Genomic DNA, 20421 nt, shown 5'->3' on the forward strand with positions numbered 1-20421 from the left:
ATCACAATTTAATTCTTCATTTTGCATTTCCCAAGCCTTTAATAAAATTGAATTAGACGTTAGCCCCTAGGATTTCGCGCTCAACTAGGAAGGTACCTAAAAGACGAGGTGATCTTTAATTATTCCGACTTTTCGGTGTCTAAGGCAAGCGAAAGCTTACCTGGCCGATTAAGGTTTGGTGTCTAAGCGCGGAGATTGGCCTCTTGGCAATGCCTGCTCCAAAGTGGCCAGACCGGTCCGAATAATTTTGGATTTATCAAGTTTTTGGTGGTCCTTAACGTTAGGAGCAAGGTCTAGTTCATTTTTATTAGGAAACCCTAGAATTAAGATTTTCTTTCACTTTTACACCCTTTCTTTTGTTTGTTTTATTATCTTTCGCACTTATTTGCTACATGTTTACTATCTAGTTTATGCGAACTACTTGGGTTAGGAGCGATTCGTCTAGATTAGTTAGACCGATCATCGAAATTCCGTCTTCGTCCTCTTCGGACTCCGAACCCATAGAAGCTAGCGAACCGATAGTAAACATGGCATTGTCTCTTAAAGACCGCTGTTACCCGTCCCGTTCCGCTCAACCTTCGTGTATCACCCTTCCTCCCGTTAATGGGAATAATTTCGAAATCGAGGCACATCACATTAGCATGTTGCCTAAATTTTTAGGGAGTGAAGGGGAGGATCCATATCTTTTTATCCAAGAATTTGAGGAGGTTTGCGGTTTGCAAAAACTCCAACAATTGAGTGAAGACTCCATTCGGCTTAGACTAATCAACTTTCTAGCGAACCGATAGTAAACATGGCGTTGTCTCTTAAAGACCGCTGTTACCCGTCCCGTTCCGCTCAACCTTCGTGTATCACCCTTCCTCCCGTTAATGGGAATAATTTCGAAATCAAGGCACATCACATTAGCATGTTGCCTAAATTTTTAGGGAGTGAAGGGGAGGATCCATATCTTTTTATCCAAGAATTTGAGGAGGTTTGCGGTTTGCAAAAACTCCAACAATTGAGTGAAGACTCCATTCGGCTTAGACTAATCAACTTTGCTTTAAAATAAAATGCTAAAAAATGGTTGTATAGTCTTCCCGTCAATTCTATTTCCACTTGGGAGGGGTTTGTGGTAATGTTTCTTAAAAAGTATTTTCCAAACCATAAAACGACTCGAATTACAAATGAAATAAATCAATTCCATCAAAGGGAAAATGAGTCATTTTGGAAATTCTTTGATCGTTTCAAAAATCTTTTATCACAATGCCCCCACCATGGAATAGAGAAATGGAGACTTTGTAAGATTGTGTACGAGGCCTTAGATAGTCAAACAACCGCGTTGTTAGAGTCTATGTGCCAAGGAAAATTCATGGAGAAAGATGAGGACCAAGGGTGGGAATTTTTCGAGGACTTAGCCGAGAAAACAATGTTATGGGAGTCTACTAGGGAACCTAAAAAATCGATCGAGGCGTCTAGCTCTAGGGGTTTGCACTCGATAGGGAACAATGTGGCAACCGATGCCAAATTAGCAACCCTTACTAAGAGACTAGAGGCGTTAGAATCTCATAGTGGCCCCTCATCTATGCCTATGTTCCCGAATTATAATGCTCCCCATCCCGAGATTCAACAATCTCATGATTTTGAGCAAGTGAACGCGATGTTTCAACCTAAGCCGAGAAACGATCCTTTTGCACCAACTTACAACCCCGGGTGGAAGAATCACCCGAATTTGTCGTGGAACCAAGGTCAAAACTTTCAAACTCCACAACCTAATTTTCCTAGGCCCAATCCCAATTCTTTTCCGAATTATCAAAACCCGAGCCAAGCTCCGATAAATCCTCCCGGTTTTAATGATTCGGATAAGAGACTCAATTCCTTAGAAAAGAGCATAGAGGCCTTAGTGAAATCGCAAACTAACTTGACCCAATCCCAACAAACCTTCATGCAAACTTTAACCCAAGATAGGCAACTTTTGCATTCTAATGTGCAAGCCGTCTCTAAGTTAGAGTCCCAATTGAGTCAATTAGCAAGCATGTTGTGTGAGCGAGAAAAGAACAAGTTCCCGAGCCAACCCGAGGTAAACCCGAAATTTCCTCTTAATCAAAGACCCCCGGATAATGTGCATTCGGTCATTTCTGTTAGGTCTGGTAAACAAGTTGATACCCACGTTGGTGAGAACCTTGGTAAGAAAGGGGATTCGACTTCTAATCCAAGTCCACCCTTCACTACAATTAATCATGACAAACCCGAGAGTTCAAAAGCCCGTGAGGAGTCGAGTGACCCAAACCCGGAACCCGAGTTGCAAAGTGAAGTAGTCTATAAACCGAGAGTCCCTTACCCACAAAGACTTATTTCACCTAAGCAATCGGCTCAAATGGAGAAGATTTTGGAAGTGTTTAAGCAAGTCAAGGTCAACATACCCCTTTTAGATGCTATTCAACAAATTCCCTCATATGCTAAGTGTCTTAAGGAGTTATGTACCCATAAGAGAACCAACCATGTCCCTAAGAAAGCTTTCCTTACGTCTCACATTAGTTCGATTCTCTCAAACCAAATTCCCGTGAAATACAAGGACCCCGGTTGTCCCACAATTTCATGTGTCATAGGAGAAACTTTTGTGGATAAGGCGTTACTTGATTTAGGGACTAGTGTTAATCTCCTTCCATATTCTGTCTACCAAGCTTTAGGTTTAGGGGAGCTCCGCCAAACCAATGTCACACTTCAATTAGCCGATCGATCCGTGAAAATTCCTAAGGGAATGATCGAAGACGTGCTAATTAAAGTAGGTGATTTTGTTTTTCCGGTAGATTTCGTCGTCCTAGAGACCGAACCGGTTAGGAACCCGAAGAATCAAATTCCCATAATCCTAGGACGACCATTTTTAGCTACATCCAACGCGTTGATTAATTGTAGGAATGGCTTAATGAAGCTAACATTTGGCAACATGACAATCGACCTCAACATCTTTCATGTGGGGAAACAATCCGATGATTTCTATGATCAACCTTTGGACGTTAATCTAATTGATGAAATAGTTGATCAAGATCTCATGAATCCCAAAGATGCCCTTGAATTTTGCTTAAAACATTTTGGAGAGGATTGGGATGTTTCCGACTACACACATGAGGTCAACCAAATGTTAGAATCCACCATTCCGACAACGAGTCAAGAGCGTGATGTTGAACCCGAGCCTCTGCCATCTTCAAATAAAACCGTTGAGTCACAACCGCCGGAGTTAGAACTCAAACCTCTTCCCGACACTCTTAAGTATGCTTTTCTCGGCCCTAACGAGTCTTACCCCGTTATCATTGCCTCTAATTTGACTACGTCACAAGAGGAAGAGCTTTTAGGAATCCTTAGAAAGCATAAGGGAGCGATAGGGTGGAGCATCTCGGACATTAAAGGAATTAGCCCGGCGATTGTCCAACATAGGATTCATTTGGTAGAAGATGCAAAGCCCGTGAGAGAACCTCAAAGGAGGTTGAATCCTCCCATGATGGAGGTAGTTAAAAAAGAGATTCTTAAGTGCTTAGACAATGGGATCATTTATCCCATTTTCGATAGTAAGTGGGTGAGTCCCGTTCATGTAGTGCCTAAAAAGTCGGGCATTACTTTGGTGACCAATGAGAACAATGAGCAAGTTCCAACCCGTGTTCAATCCGGTTGGAGAATGTGCATAGATTTTAGGAAGCTCAATGCCGTCACTAGGAAAGATCATTTTCCTTTGCCCTTTATCGATCAAATGCTAGAGAGGTTAGCGGGTCATGCGTTTTATTGCTTCTTAGATGGTTACTCGGGATATTTTCAAATCCCGATTGCACCCGAAGACCAAGAAAAGACCACTTTCACTTGCCCTTTTGGAACCTTCGCTTATAGACGTCTAGCTTTCGGCCTAACCACGGGCCCGTCCACGTTCCAAAGGTGCATGACTAGCATCTTCTCGGAAATGATAGGTGACTTTCTAGAAGTCTTCATAGATGACTTTTCCATCTTTGGACCATCTTTTCACCAATACCTTAACCATTTAGATCGAGTGTTGAAAAGATGTGAGGAAACGGATCTAGTGTTAAATTGGGAGAAGTGTCATTTCATGGTTAAGGAGGGAATCGTTCTAGGACATAAAATGTCTGAAAAAGGAATCGAAGTAGACAAGGCTAAGGTTGACCTAATAGCTAATCTTCCTCCTCCCAAGTCCGTTAAGGAAATTCGTTCTTTCCTTGGACATGCGGGATTTTATCGTAGATTCATCCAAGATTTTAGCAAAAAGGCCCGACCTTTGACCAACCTTCTAGCTAAGGATGTCAAATTCGAGTTCACAAGCGAGTGTGTTCATTCATTTGAAGACCTCAAGAGAGAATTGACCTCGGCCCCGATCATGAAGTCTCCCGATTGGAGCCAACCTTTTGAGCTCATGTGTGACGCATCCGATTATGCGATAGGAGCGGTTTTAGGACAACGAATAGATAAGAGGCCTCATGTCATTTACTACGCTAGTAAGACCTTAAATGATGCCCAACTCAATTACTCTACCACCGAGAAGGAGCTTCTAGCCGTAGTCTTTGCCTTAGAAAAATTTCGCTCTTATCTTATCGGGTCCAAAATCATTGTTTACACCGACCATGCCGCCCTTAAGTACCTTTTCTCTAAAAAAGACTCTAAAGCCCGATTGATTAGATGGGTGTTGTTGCTCCAAGAGTTTGACTTAGAGATTAGGGATAAGAAAGGTTGCGAGAATGTCGTTGCCGATCATCTCTCTCGATTAGTGGTTGAATCCACTAACGACTTGCCCTTAAGCGAGTCCTTTCTCGACGAACACCTTCTCTCAATTTTCACTCTCCCTTGGTTCGCCGACATAGTCAATTACTTAGCAACCGGTGACATTCCCTCGACATGGTCCAAAAATGATAAAGCAAAATTCTTTTCTCAAGTGAAACATTTCTTTTGGGACGACCCATATCTCTTTAAGCATTGTCCCGACCAAATCATTAGGAGGTGTGTCCCAAATAGTGAGTTTCATAGTATCCTCTCGTTTTGTCATGATCAAGCATGTGGAGGTCATTTTAGTGCGAAGAAGACCGCCGCTAAAATCCTCCAATGCGGTTTTTATTGGCCTAGTTTGTTTAAGGATGCCGCCGAGTATTGTTCCGCATGTAGTAGGTGTCAACATCTAGGAAGAATCACTAGGAGGAACATGATGCCTATGAGCCCAATCCTTGTTATAGAGCTCTTTGATGTGTGGGGCATAGATTTCATGGGCCCATTTCCTAGTTCGTTTGGCCACCTTTACATCCTTCTCGCGGTTGATTACGTTTCTAAGTGGGTAGAAGCCATTCCGACCCGGTCCAATGACAACAAAGTTGTCCTCCGATTTCTTAAAGAGAATATCTTTTCTCGATTTGGAACTCCTAGGGCTATCATTAGTGACCAAGGGACGCATTTCAAGAACCGTCAATTCGAGTCACTTCTTAAGAAGTACTCCATCACTCATAGGCTTGCTACCCCTTATCATCCTCAAACTAGTGGCCAAGTAGAGGTGTCAAACCGGCAAATTAAGCAAATCTTAGAAAAGACGGTCAACTCGAATAGGAAGGATTGGTCAACCAAATTGATAGATGCCTTATGGGCCTATCGGACCGCCTTTAAAACCGTCTTAGGAATGTCTCCTTATAGACTCGTGTATGGTAAAGCTTGCCATTTGCCGGTAGAGTTAGAGCATAGGGCCATGTGGGCCATTAGAGAATTGAACTTCGACTTACCCACCGCCGGTAGTCATCGAAAGTTGCAATTGACCGAGTTGGACGAACTTAGGAATGATGCCTACGAAAATGCTAAAATTTACAAAGAGAGAACCAAGGCCTTTCATGATAAAACCATTTTGAGAAAATCCTTTTCTCCCGGCCAAAAAGTTCTTCTCTACAATTCTAGGCTTCATTTGTCTCCCAGTAAGTTGCGTTCTAGATGGGACGGTCCTTACATTGTTCAAGTTGTGTTTCCTCACGGTGCTATTGAAATTCAGGATCCTAAAAATGGTAATGTTTTTAAAGTTAATGGTCAACGCCTTAAACCATTTTTAGAATTGCCTGTTGATTCGGAGGAAGAGGTCATCCACCTCATCGACCCTTGATCATGTAAGTTGCTTCAGTAGTTAATAAAAATCCCTTCATCTTCTATTCAGGTATTTTTCCTCTTTACTCTCTCATTTCAATTCTCTCTTTTGCATACATTGAGGACAATGCATGATTTAGGTATGGGGAGGGCTTTAGTGTAATTCTTAAAAAATGAAAATCCCTAAAAAATGAAATATTAGAAAAATCCAAAAATAGAGATACTTTTAGCTAAGTTTTCTTTCCCTCACTCGAACTTTAGGAGTAGTTGGTGTTTAGCATGTTTTCGAAAAGTATATATATGTAGTGTCTTTTAGATAATTTGAACGTAGTTGAGTAAGGTTGTCTTTTTGAAACTTGTATCGACCGATTTGTACTTCAAATTCCAAGATGGCACACACATTTGCACAAGACCTTTGATGGAGAGATTGTCTAGTGATATTATTCGATACCTGAGAGAGAACCCACATGTTGAAACAATGTCGAATCGAATGCGAATAAAAAAATAGAAAAAAAAAGATAGAAAAAAAAAAGAAAAGGAATAACTACTTCAATACCCATTATTCTTTATAGATAAAATCTTTAGATAAATGGGCAAAAGTAGATTGGCTAGTCTCGTTTTGTGGCCTTTGTTACTCGAGCAATTAAGTCTGTTGGGGGATTTCAAAACCTAGTGCCCTAAGACCGTTTGGTTTGGGAGTCACTAACCTAAAGCTCGCTACATGGGTAACATTGTTTGCCTAAGAAAACGGACAAAATAAAGTCAATGCAAAAAAAAGAAGAAAAAAAAAAGAAAAAAAAAAGAGAAGAATAAAAGTTTGTGAAGTTTGGCTAGATATTTGTTTCGATAGAGATTGGGTCAGTTCAAAATTGGTTGAAAAAGAGAAAATGTTCTTAGACAATTAGGATCCATCAAAGGCCTTAAATTACTTACACTCCTTGGATTTCTAGTAAATCTTTGTGTCGATGCAAGTGAATTAGAAACAACTGTATCTTGATTATTAGTAGATGAGTTTTTAAGTCGTATTTTCCTTAAAAACGCTTTTTGTTAACACCAACGAAATTAGAGTAGAGTCGAGTAGACACTTGCTAGAATGTCTGGAAGATTTTATGGGCATATCTTCTGTAAACCCTTAGGAGACAAAACTCCTCTTGTAGAGATCGTCTACGAGTTTAACGGATCTACGAGTTTAACGGGTTGGTGAACCTAAAATCACCCGTCACGCCTACGAAAAGGAGCCTAGGAATCGCATCTAGTTTTCATAGTTTATTTTCTTTTCTTTTGATTTTACTCGAGGACGAGCAAAATATAGGTATGGGGAAGTTTGATGAGTGCATATTTTTATATATTTTAAATGCCTAATTATTGCTTGTTCTCACTTATTTATTTGTTTATTTGTCTTTTTTTAGGAAAAATTGCAAAAGCTTGAAGAAATAAAAGAATAAAGCAAAAAGAAGAAAAAGATGGAAGAAAAGGATCATAGGGGAATATTCTCAAGGAAGCATCTAGATGGGACACCTACACCCCCCCTCTACCCTAATTTCCCCCTATAAATACACACCTCCCCATCATGTTTCAACCAACCTAGGATTTTCTCTTTTTAGTAGCCTCTCTTTTTATGTAGTAGATCTAGTAGTAGCACTCTAAATTTGTAATCACTTTCATTATATCAATACAATTTCATCTTTGTTATTGTCACTTTGTTCTTGATTTTTACTTAAAGGCTATGAAATCTTTCTCTAACCACATGAAACTCAAAATTATTTGTGGATTGAAAGGAGCCTAGTTCGTAGTTAATTAGTCGTAGATTTTTGGGAGATGATTAAAAACTTTAGCACAAAATCGATTTGTGAGAAAGTTAATATTTAAATTCTCCCACATTATTTCAGTTTTAGATCTATTAATTGCTGAGAAGCTTTAGTTAGAAATAAAAAAAATAGAAGAGTTAAAGACTTTCTTTACTTTGTTTTTCTTTTAAAACCCAGTTTCCAAACCCCCCTGCTCCGTTTATTTTCACCGACCACTCCCCTGTTTTTGAATCAAAAACAGACAACAGAACCATGTTTCTTTTTGCTGCGATTTACAAAATTGAGTAAGCACCGAGTCACCGAGTCACTCACTGTTTTCGTTCCGAGCTGCGTCTTTACTTTTTGCAGAGTTTTAGTCCCCTGTTCTGAGTCCACAGCCGAGTCTGCCCTGCAGTTTGTTAAGTTCTCGAGTTGTGTAGTTTGCTCTCCGAGTGAGTTCATTCGATTTACAGCTGTGTTTTCTCGAGTTTGTATGTCTAGTTCGTTTACTGTAATGTCTGAGTCCTAGTTGAGTCCTGTTTCGAGTCAATGCCGAGTTTAGTTCGAGTGTTTGCTTTGGTTTACTGAGTCATTTCACCGAGTTCAGTAGTTTTGCTGTGTTTTAGTCGTGTTTCTGCTGCGTTTTCATCGAGTCATGGCGTTCTGAGTTGTTTTGTTTCTTTTGAATCGAGGCGCGTTTTTGTCTGAGTCATGGTTTTTGCTCCGTTTTCATAGCTGAGTCGAGTTTCTTGGCATCGTTGCTTAGTTATCTGCTGAGTTTGCTACTAGTTTTGTCTCTTTAATCTTGCTTCCACCGAGTTGCTGAAATCTGAGTTTTGCCCGAGTCAACTCGTTGAGCCCTCTATTTTGGGATGCCGAGTCATCCACTGTTTGCGTTCCAGTCACCACATTAGTTTGATAGTATTGCGTTTTCGAGTCCTGTAGTTACAGAGTTGGTTCTGGTTCTTGCTGGGTGTTGCTTCAAAGTCGTAGCTCTTGTTTTATGCTGCTGTTATTTTAATATGTTTTGAATGGTTTTCGTTGACTGTAGTGTGAGTTTTAGAAACAATTTGCTGACTTGTATTCTACACTTTGGTTAATCAGTTTTATTCTTTTCACTGCGTTGTCATCTTTGCCAAGTCATACACCAAATTTACTCCTGAGTTCCATTTTGTTTATTTTAGTTTGGCCACGCTATTGATGCGATTCTTTAATTGTGCTTTTGGTTTTCAAAATAAGGTTGTTAATCTTTATTGTTGTTCTGTGTTCGAAAAGATAATGTCATAGTTTTTAATTAAGTTAATTAATCTTGTTTTTCTTAAATTTTGGAGTTTTTAGTTTAAATTTAGAAAAATCTTTCACGATTAATTGTTCTAATTCGCCTAGTTTAGATTTAAAGGTTAGCGAAAAATAATTTTAATCTCTGTGGACGAATCATAAATATTAAAACGGTGATCGTGCGCTTGCGATTTTAAAAAGTATAATTTCTAGCACATCAATCCACTAACGACTTGCCCTTAAGCAAGTCATTTCCCGACGAACACCTTCTCTCGATTTCCACTCTCCCTTGGTTCGCCGAGATTGTCAATTACTTAGCAACCGGTGACATTCCCTCGACATGGTCCAAGAATGATAAAGCCAAGTTCTTTTCTCAAGTGAAACATTTCTTTTGGGACGACCTATATCTCTTTAAACATTGTCCCGATCAAATCATTAGGAGGTGTGTCCCAAATAGTGAGTTTCATAGCATCCTCTCATTTTGTCACGATCAAGCATGTGGAGGTCATTTTAGTGCGAAGAAGACCGCCGCTAAAATCCTCCAATGCGGTTTTTATTGGCCTCGTTTGTTTAAGGATGCCGCCGAGTATTGTTCCGCATGTAGTAGGTGTTAGCATGTTTTCATAAAAGTATATTTATGTAGTGTCTTTTAGATAATTTGAACGTAGTTGAGTAAGGTTGTCTTTTTGAAGCTTGTATCGACCCATTTGTACTCGTAATTCCAAGACGGCACACACATTTGCACAAGACCTTTGATGGAGAGATTGTCTAGTGATATTATTCGATACCTGAGAGAGAACCCACATGTTGAAACAATGTCGAATCGAGCCTTTGCGAATAAAAAAAGAGAAAAAGAGAAAAAAAAAGAGATAGAAAATGAAAAGGAATAACTACTTCAATACCCATTGTTCTTTATAGATAAAATCTTTAGATAAATGGGCAAAAGTAGATTGGCTAGTCTCATTTTGTGGCCTTTGTAACTCGAGTTATTAAGTCCATCGGGGGATTTCAAAACCTAGTGCCCTAAGACCGTTTGGTTTGGGAGTCACTGACCTAAAGCTCGCTACATGGGTAACATTGTTTGCCTAAGAAAACGGACAAAATAAAGTCAATGCAAAAAAAGAAAAAAAAAGAGAAAAAGAAAGAGAAAAGAAAAGACTAAGGGTTTGTGAAGTTTGGCTAGATATTTGTTTCGATAGAGATTGGGTCAGTTCAAAATTGGTTGAAAAAGAGAAAATGTTCTTAGACAATTAGGATCCATCAAAGGCCTTAAATTCATTACACACCTTGGATTTCGAGTAAATTTTTGTGTCGATTCAAGTAGATTAGAGACAACTGTATCTTGATTATTAGTAAAAGAGTCTTTGAGTCGTATTTTCCTTAAAAACGCTTTTTGTTAACACCGGTGAAATTAGAGTAGAGTCGAGTAGACACTTGCTAGAATGTCTCACAGATTTTATGGGTATATCTTCTGTAAACCCTTAGGAGACAAAACTCCTCTTGTTGAGATCGTCTACGAGTTTAACGGGTTGGTGAACCTAAAATCACCCGTCACGCCTACGAAAAGGAGCCTAGGAATCGCATCTAGTTTTCATGGTTTATTTTCTTTTCTTTTGATTTTACTCGAGGACGAGCAAAATATAGGTATGGGGAAGTTTGATAAGTGCATATTTTTCATATTTTTAAGTACCTAATTATTGCTTGTTCTCACTTATTTATTTTCTTTTCTTTTGATTTTACTCGACGACGAGCAAAATATAGGTATGGGGAAGTTTGATAAGTGCATATTTTTCATATTTTTAAGTACCTAATTATTGCTTGTTCTCACTTATTTATTTGTTTATTTGTCTCTTTTTCAGGAAAATTGCAAAAGCTTGAAGAAATAAAAGAATAAATCAAAAAGGAGAAAAAGATGGGAAGAAAAGGATCATAGGGGAATATTCTCAAGGAAGCATCTAGATGGGACACCTACACCCCCACTCTACCCTAATTTCCCCCTATAAATACAAATCTCCCCATCATGTTTCAACCTACCTAGGATTTTCTATTTTTAGTAGTCTCTCTTCTGTGTAGTAGATCTAGTAGTGGCACTCTAAATTTGTAATCACTTTTATATCAATACAAGTATTCATCTTTGTTATTCATTTTTGTTCTTAAATCTTGCTCTTTACTTTTACTCCTAGGCTATGAAATCTATCTCCAACCACATGAGACTCAAAATTACTTGTGGATTGAAAGGAGCCTAGTTAATAGTTGATTAATTATAGATTTACTTTCGGGAAGTGATTAAAATTCTAGCACAAAATCAATTTGCGTTAGGGTTTATAACTAAAACCCCAAATTTTCTTGTTCTTGATTTTATTGCTTAAATTGCTAAGTAGTAAGCCAATAAACATAAAAAATATATGTTAAAAGCGTTACTCTGTTTATTACTCTACCTTTTCTTCATTTAGTTTTTAAAACTAAATCTGGAAACTCCTGTTGAAATCATCTCCCCTGTTTTCTTTTAACAAAACCCCCACCTCCGTTTTCGTTTTAAAACCCCAGCCAAACCCTTTGTTTATTTTAATGTCGATTGTCTGTTGTTCTGATTGATGAGTTAATTTGCTTTTGTTGAGTTGTTTATCGCCGTGTCAGTCGCTAGCTGGGTTCTGCATATCCTTGTTTAAACTGAGTCAGCCTTGTTTCTTTTCTTTGCTTTGTACTGTTGAGTCGCTAGCGAGTCACCACTAGGTTGAGCTAGTGTAGCTGTTACCGAGTCGCAGTTCTTGCGTCGAGTTTTGAGTTTAATTTATGCCGAGTCTGCCATGTTTGAGTTGCTGAGTTTGATTTGTTGGGTAGTGTAGCTAAGTCCAGAGTCAGTTTTCGTCTTTTCGAGTTGCTGCTGTAATCTTGATTTGAATCGAGCTGTGCTGCGTTTTCTGTTTGACTCCGAGTCGCAAGAGTCGTGTTTTCCGAGTTGCTGCAGTCCTGCGTTTCTTGGCTTAGTTTTGTTGGTTGTTGGCTGATTTCTAGTAGTTTTGCTGTGTTTTAGTTGTTTTTCGCTGAGTTGTGCTCTGTTTCTTCGACTCGTTGTAGCCGGGTTTGTTCTGAGTTTAGTGAGTTTTAGTAGAGTTTGTTCCGTTTTTTTCATCAGCTGGGTTTTGTCGAGTTTGTGGCTACAGTACCGAGTCATTTTTGAATCCTTTTCACTCCTTCCGGCTGCTGTTTTAGTCGAGTACCGCTGCGTTTTATATGTTTGCGGGTCTCATTGCTGTGTCGATTTCCTGTGGTCTCTGCTCTGTTTAGTTTTTGGTACTGAGTTGTGTATATTCCAGTTCGTTTCTGCTGGGTTTGTTTTGGATTTGCTGCGTTGTTGCCCAGAGTCTGTTTATCTTGCTTTAAGTTCTGTTTTAAGTCGTAGTACAGCTGAGTTGTAGTGAGTGAGCACTGAGTCATGGCAACCGGGTGGCTGTGTGTTGATACATAGTTCCGAGTCGAGCTGTTGTTCAGTGGATTTCTGTTTAATTTATCCTTCAAATCATAGCTTTGTTTTAGTTTTTGGTTTGAGTTTACTTTTGTTTGGCTGGTTAATCGAGTTTTGCTGTATTTTCTTTGACGTTACTTTATTTACTGTATTAATCGAATTGAAATTTTGTCGGTAGAATTAAGTTTTTGTTTTAATTAAAATACTCACGCCGAGTTTTCCTTAAATTCCTTTCAAAGTCTTAGATTTAATTTAAAAAAAAACCCTCCACTAATTAATTGTTCTAATCCGCCTAGCTTAATAGTAAAGGATTTTGAAAATAATTTTAATGTCTGTGGACGAATCATATATTACTATAACGAGATCGTGCGCTTGCGATTTAAAGGTATTATTTTCCGCACATCAAGAATAGAGAAAAATTTTCATATCCTTTCAAGCAATACAAAATGCCTTTATATAGGCCACGAAAAATAGGTTACAAGTATAATGAAGGGTCAAGAGTCAAGTTAAAGGACAAAGTCATCCACAAGCCAAAGGTCACCTAAATAAAATAATTACATAACATCACATAATTTAAAGATGCTCAAATTTTTATTTATGATCACTCCATAAATTATACATATTATTATATATAATATACATCACATGTACATACATTTCGTTTCTAGTTTTATAAATACTTATTTGAGTATTTTAATTTCTAATATTAGATTACACAAATTCAAATAAAATATATATAAAATAAGTAACACAATAATTTTTATTTTAAGATAGTATCACTGAATAAGTTAACTAATCCGTTAATTTTTTATGCAAAAAGGAACAACAATAGTTGGACCAAATATAGTGGTTGTTTATTTCATTAGTTTTATAATATAATTTTATTATGGATGCTACTATCAATCGTCAATTAATATACTTATATAAAGGAGAAGCCAGGGGCTGTAGGTGGCGCCTCTCAGATAGCTCCGTTCTATTTTTCTAATTTTCTGGAATTTTTGGATGAAAAATATCAAAAATAAAAACTACTTTTTTTGTTTCAGATTAATTGATATGGTATATATCTTGGCATAAATTAATCTGATACTGTTTCAGATTATTTATAAAATATAGTAGTTTGCAACTTTTTTAATCTTGATTCTGTTCCAGATTATTTAATTATGAAAAAAGAGAAAATATCAAAAATAAAAACTACTTTTTTGTTTCAGATTAATTGATATGGTATATATCTTGGCATAAATTAATCTGATTCTGTTTCAGATTATTTATGGAATGTAGTAGCTTGCAAATTTTTTTAATCCGTCTCTTCCAGATTATTTAATTATGGAAAAGAGTAGCACACATGTCTCTCTGCACCTATAAATATCGCTGCATGGATTGGAATTCATACGTCCCGACATGATTAATGTTCGTATAACTAGAACATAATGTTTATCCCTATTAAAACTGGGGATGGTTTCCGATTTGCATCTCAATATCTTTTTGACTTTTATGCACTTCTGTTCTTGCTTAAGAAGTATATCGCTGCAGTGAATTGTGTGGACCAAGTATACGCTGAATATGCAGTGCCTTACGTAACAAAGGCTGAAACCGCATGCATGTCAATATCACAACAACTCGGGTGTCCAGATTCTGGTTGAACAACACATTGGAACTTTGATTGCTGATCTTCCCAGACTTTGATGTTGCAGGAGTCTAAACCATCGGTTATTGTAAATGAGTGTACCGTCCTCTGACCCAATCGAGTACGTATGTCGGAGACATTACCGGGATCCTCCACCACACCGATTATATCTGTGGATTTACAGCAAGTCATCAAGACATACAGGTATCATAAAAATGTTAGCTTGTACATAAACTTTTTAGATGAAGTAGACTAAGAATTTTAAACACGAATTGGTGACCTGTCAAACAAAAAGTGAAGCAAATCGGTATACCTATACAATGCACACCGTGATCATCTCTTGTGTTAACATAATGTAATTGTTCAATTTGCTGGGATTGGAGTAAACTGAAAGTAATTCACCGGGATATTATATTCAACTGCCATGACAGAATGCATAACGGTCGAAGGTGTGAATACAATACATTTAGTTGTCGACAGGGGCCTTATACTGACTCTCGACTCTCTGACCAAAAATTAAGATATTTCATAGACATGGCCTTCGACCACAGGTTCAGTCATGTTGTTCCACTTTTCCGGGGTAATAATGGCATGAATGGGAATTTTATGTACTCGAAACAAATAGAAACAAATGTATATGAGCATGGATTGATAGTACTCAAAAAAATCATATTTATACTTTGGTTATAACAATTTCAACGATTATAAAGTTAAATAGATTTAGGTTAAAAAGATTATACATCATTGTCCAGCACTATAAGGTTCACTGCCAGCAACCTGTCAGAAATGGATGAAATAGTATTCCAAACCCGTGTGACTCGAACCCTCAATCGCTAGCTAAGTTTTGAGTTGTTGATGTTGCCGAGTGTGTCGATCATGGCTGGGAATAAGACACAGAAAAATTTAAAATTTTAAAATATGCAACAGTTCATAACTCTTGCATATTTTAAAATTTTAAATTTTAAAATTTAAAATAGTAACACTCCAAGTTTCAAAAGCTTGTCTTTCTACATGAACGAGAATTTGATAACATGGGTGTCTCAAAAGCAGAAGTGTGTTGCCTTATCTTCTTGTGAAACTGAATAATGACAGCCACAGCTGCTGCATGTGCCAAGGAATTTGGTCAAGAAATTTGTTAATACAGATACTGATGTTGGCCCAAGTTCAGTGATAATTTATGTTGATAACAAGTCATCTATAGATTGACCAAGAACCCTGTCTTCCACGGTTATAGTAAGCACATTCTTATACGTCATCAATATTTGTATGGGGAGCGATGCCAGTAGTGAAGTTTGAAGAAATGCCGAAGTTGCTGAAGTAAAGATTTTAAGTTGAGAAGTTTGGATTAAAGGAAAGATAGTTTGATTTTTAATTATTAGTTGTTTCATTTTAGTTAATACAAATTAGGAAAAAAAATTATGTTGTTATCAGTAATATTTTATGCATGAGTGTATATATATATTTATTATTTCCAAAATACTCGATGCCACAAGAAATATTTAAAAGATAATTATGAAAATTATATCTAGAGATTTGAAAAATACTGTGAGTTCAATAAAATGATTCTAAAAATAAGAATTAATTCAACAAAAATCTTGAAAATTAATAAATAATCCAAAAATGATTTCTTTTTGGCCCTATTACGAAATAAGGTCAGGAAAAATAAACCAAAGAATGTCATAAAACATCCGGGAGCACTGCAAAATTTTCAAAAAATATGAGACTTTTGAACTAATATTCACGAAAACTTTTAATGTTTTCTCGAAAGTTGGTTGATAAAAGATATGGGTTAAAATATGACACTAAAATATTATGAATAATAAAGGCCCAAAAGAGAAGAAACCCACTTATTAAGAGCTAGCTTTATAATTTATTTATTATTTTTTATAATTAATCAATCAAGCTTAATAAAAGCCCAATGTACATCGACTCTTAAGATAAGTGGGTTGTCAAACATCAAGGCACGGGCCTCCATCAAAGCCCATATTTGTAACTTCTAGCCCAATCAAGAAGCTATTAGAATAATTCAAAACGGTAGAGTTCTATATAAATTCTAAATATTCAGAGATGACTATCAAGACTCATGCATAAGCATCGAATACTTAAAATAAAGATGAAGGATTAACTCTATTCTATCTGAAATACCTATTTTTATTCTATTATTTCAAAAACTTGAGAAACTACTATATAGGTATCTTCCCGACACAACTTGAACTATGTTTTTGAATTGGTCGTTTTTATTCAAGTTAAAGGTAATAGGCATCTCATAAAGACCGTTGAATTTCGTCAAACAAGAGCAGTCAAAAACACGAATTTCACCTTCATTTTTTTTAATATTCCATAACAATTCATATCCATAAAGTGTATAAGATATTTATATAATTCTTTCAAAAAAAAAGATATGTATATAATTATAAAGATCGCTTTATATAAGGGTTGAGCCAAGATTAAACACTATAATTTACTTTAAAAATTTAAATTTCTGATTCATGGATTGCTTAATGTCAATATATATCTTGACTTATGCCTAGAATGTTTTTATCAATTTAAAGAGACAATCTCTTTACAAATTATTAATTTAAAGGTTTCTATTATATGTGAGATATGATTGTGTGAGTAGATACTAAAATTGGATAAATTGCTATATAATTTAATGTAAAAATTTCATAAGCTGAAATAAATGGCAAATAAATAAATTCATCATCCTTGTTACTATAAGAGTTGTTAACTCAAGCTTTTTGGCACCGTAAATCAAATTGATGGGCTACAATATCTCATAATTATACCAAAACAGGTGCGATCTATATATAACTAAAGTATACAAATCTAGATCCAATACTGAGAATTGAGAATCAAGCACTTATACAACACCAGATACGATCCACATATAATAAAATATACAAATCTACATCCCCTAAAGAGAAGAAGTGCGAATCGAGTACTTACCATGAAGGAACAACGATTTCGAGATTGAAGGACTTTGTAAGACTATGACTAGCACCAGCGACCTCCTTTTTTCGAATGATTAGTCTTTAGTTTTTCAATTAGGGATTAATTGATGCCTAACACTCGTCTTATCTTTTTATATTATTTTTACATTTAATTGGAAATTTCTATTTTACTCCTTGTTGAACACTTAATTTTAAAATTACTATTTTATCCATTACGTTACATTCATCTTAAAACTATCATTATATTTTTTGTTACAACTTTCATCCCTATCATATTTACACAATGGATTTATTATCAAATAGGTCACTTACGTTCAAATGCATCAAGTGGGTCACTGATTACAAAACTGACTCAAATGAGTTAATTTAAAAAATTATATAAAAAATATCACTCTATCGTTAGACGAAATTCGTAAAATTATTATACATCGAGTTTCACACATCTTTTATGAATAATATTACATCCAAATGAAAGGTTCCTGGTTCTACATCCGTAGTCCAAAAACCACATCCATTAATTCTTTTGTGTAATCATCCATCTCAACATGAGCCATGAGTACCATCTCTTAATCAAACTCTGCAAAGTTGACATTTTAATTTATGTGAGTTAGGGCACTCATACTGAAAGGGACCAAACTTGTGACACTTGAGCACTCGATGTTGGCCTTAGTGAAAGGTTGTCTTTCTCGGCGTCCTCTTCCTCTCTCCCTCTAGTATATCCACGTCCTCTTTTGCCGATTATTTCACAGTATATCCACGTCCTCTTTTGCCGATTATTTCACCACTTGTAACTTTAAGGGTCTGTTCTTCACTATTAACCTTTCTATATTCTGCTCATGTACAAGCAATGAGCTCTACAATTCATCCAGTTATCTATATCCTTTGACTCTTCTATGGAGCAAACTATATAATTGAAATTCTCCGTCAAAGTGCGTAAGATTTCTCAATAATATTCACATCTAACATATGTTCTCCAACATTTACTGATTTACCAATTTTCATCTCCAGAATCTCAAAAACTCCACGGAGTGTTTGGAGTTGGGCACGCTGAACTCTTTTATTCCCTTGATATTTTCTCTTCAAGGAATCCCATAATTGTTTTTGATGTGTCCTTTTACATGATAGTTTTTAGAACTAATAAATTTTACATTATAATTTTCAAATATAATTTATATCATTTAAAAATATTTATATCTTTATTTAAATAAATTTAAAACACTCATTAATTATATATTATATTTTTACTTAATAAATATAAATAATAAATATTCTATATATAAAATAATCAATCTGCTAAAAGTATCATATTTTAATGCAAAATATGTGTATTATGCTTGCTAATGACAAAGGGAGGAGGATTTGTGATTATGTCTCCACCACTAGAGTATGTATGTAAAAAAAACTTAACAAATTACACATTATACATAAATTAATATATTTGCAATGTATATCATTTGTTTATTTTCTCAATTTTTTGTCTTACCTGAAAGGAGAAAATCCAAATACTTATACAAAACAAAAGGCATGCTTACTATATTTCTAAAATACAAATATATAATGCTTGTAAATGGGTATTTTATAATTTTAAATTCTATTAAATTAATTCATAATTTATCGTGCTTATGACTTTCTATAATACACACATATAAGTATTATCTGTATTAAGGGTCTATTATTCTGTATTGAATATTTCATATATTTTTTTTTATCTTTATAATTTAATCTATACTTTCTTATATGTAATATGTCATATCTATTTTTGATCTTTACTAAATGAAAATTACAATACGTAATTAACCAGTATTCTAAATTTATTTAAATGGTGATATTTAATAATTATATAAATGTATGATTTAATATTTTGGTTCAAATTATAAAAAATACTCTTCTAGTATATTATTTATTTCTAATAAGTGAAAAAAAAGTGGTAAAATTATCTCAAAATCAAATAAGATGTATATTAAAAGAAAATTATTTATTAAATAGCGTACTTATGATCTATTTTTATTAAATAAAAGATACAATATATAATTAATGAGAAAATTTTAATTAAATAAATGATATATATTCATAAATAATATAAATTAAATTCAAGAAATATTATTTAAAACATAAGCTAGAGTGGGCTGGCGTTTTAACCCTAAAAAAACACGGCACAGTCTTGCGGTTGCAGTTTTAACCCTAAAAAACACAAAAAGCAAATATATAGGAGTTCTCTGCCTAGTTTTTAGTAGTGTTTTGGCCCCGATAGGGGCGGACACTCCAACAGAAATCATGATCTTGTCAAAAAAATGAAATTGCTACAAGGGTTGCCATTTTTATAAAGTGTACACTGAGTAAGCCTAAAAATTGAGGAGCAGTTGAATGTACGCCACGTATTGACACCGCAATTGACACAAGTGAATTTGTGTTGTTCCTATCAGGTTAGATCCATGGTGCTTATTATTGGATATGTGGATTTCCTATATGTTTGAGTTGATTAGTAGTGGTTTATAATAGTTGTAGTTATATTAGAGTATTTTTATATGAAAATAGAAATATAATGGTTATTTAGTATTTCTAATGCTTGTGTTGTGTTGTTTGACAAATCACATCACAGGTACATTGTGTTGTAGACAACTGAAATAACGCCTAAATGAGAGCCAATGGTGTTTAATTACGGGCATATAATTTGTAGATTTAACAACAATTTCTATGTTAAAAAAGACAATTAGTAAAGACTTCATATATTAATTGTTTGAATGAGATCCTTAAGAAGGGGAAGAATTACAAATAGGCAAGGCTGAGAAAAAACCTAGGAATATATTTGTGAATGATTTTTTTACAAGGCAGAGGAGCATTATAACTTTGAAGGTATAATTAAGGGGATAGATATTCTGGTTGCATCATTGTGAGTACTACTAGACCCAACAAAGGAACATATAGAAGTTTCTATGCATCTTATTAAAGGTTTCCACAACATGAAGATTATAACTTTAACAAGGAGGAGAGGCAAATAATTAAATAAATGATATATATTCATAAATAATATAAATTAAATTCAAGAAATATTATTTAAAATATAAGCTAGAGTGGGCTGGCGTTTTAACCCTAAAAAAACACGGCACAGTCTTGCGGTTGCAGTTTTAACCCTAAAAAACACAAAAGGCAAATATATAGGATTTCTCTGCCTAGTTTTTAGTAGTGTTTTGGCCCCGATAGGGGCGGACACTCCAACAGAAATCATGA

The sequence above is a fragment of the Daucus carota genome, chromosome 6, assembly GCF_001625215.2.
Source record: "Daucus carota subsp. sativus chromosome 6, DH1 v3.0, whole genome shotgun sequence".
NCBI lineage: Eukaryota > Viridiplantae > Streptophyta > Magnoliopsida > Apiales > Apiaceae > Daucus > Daucus carota.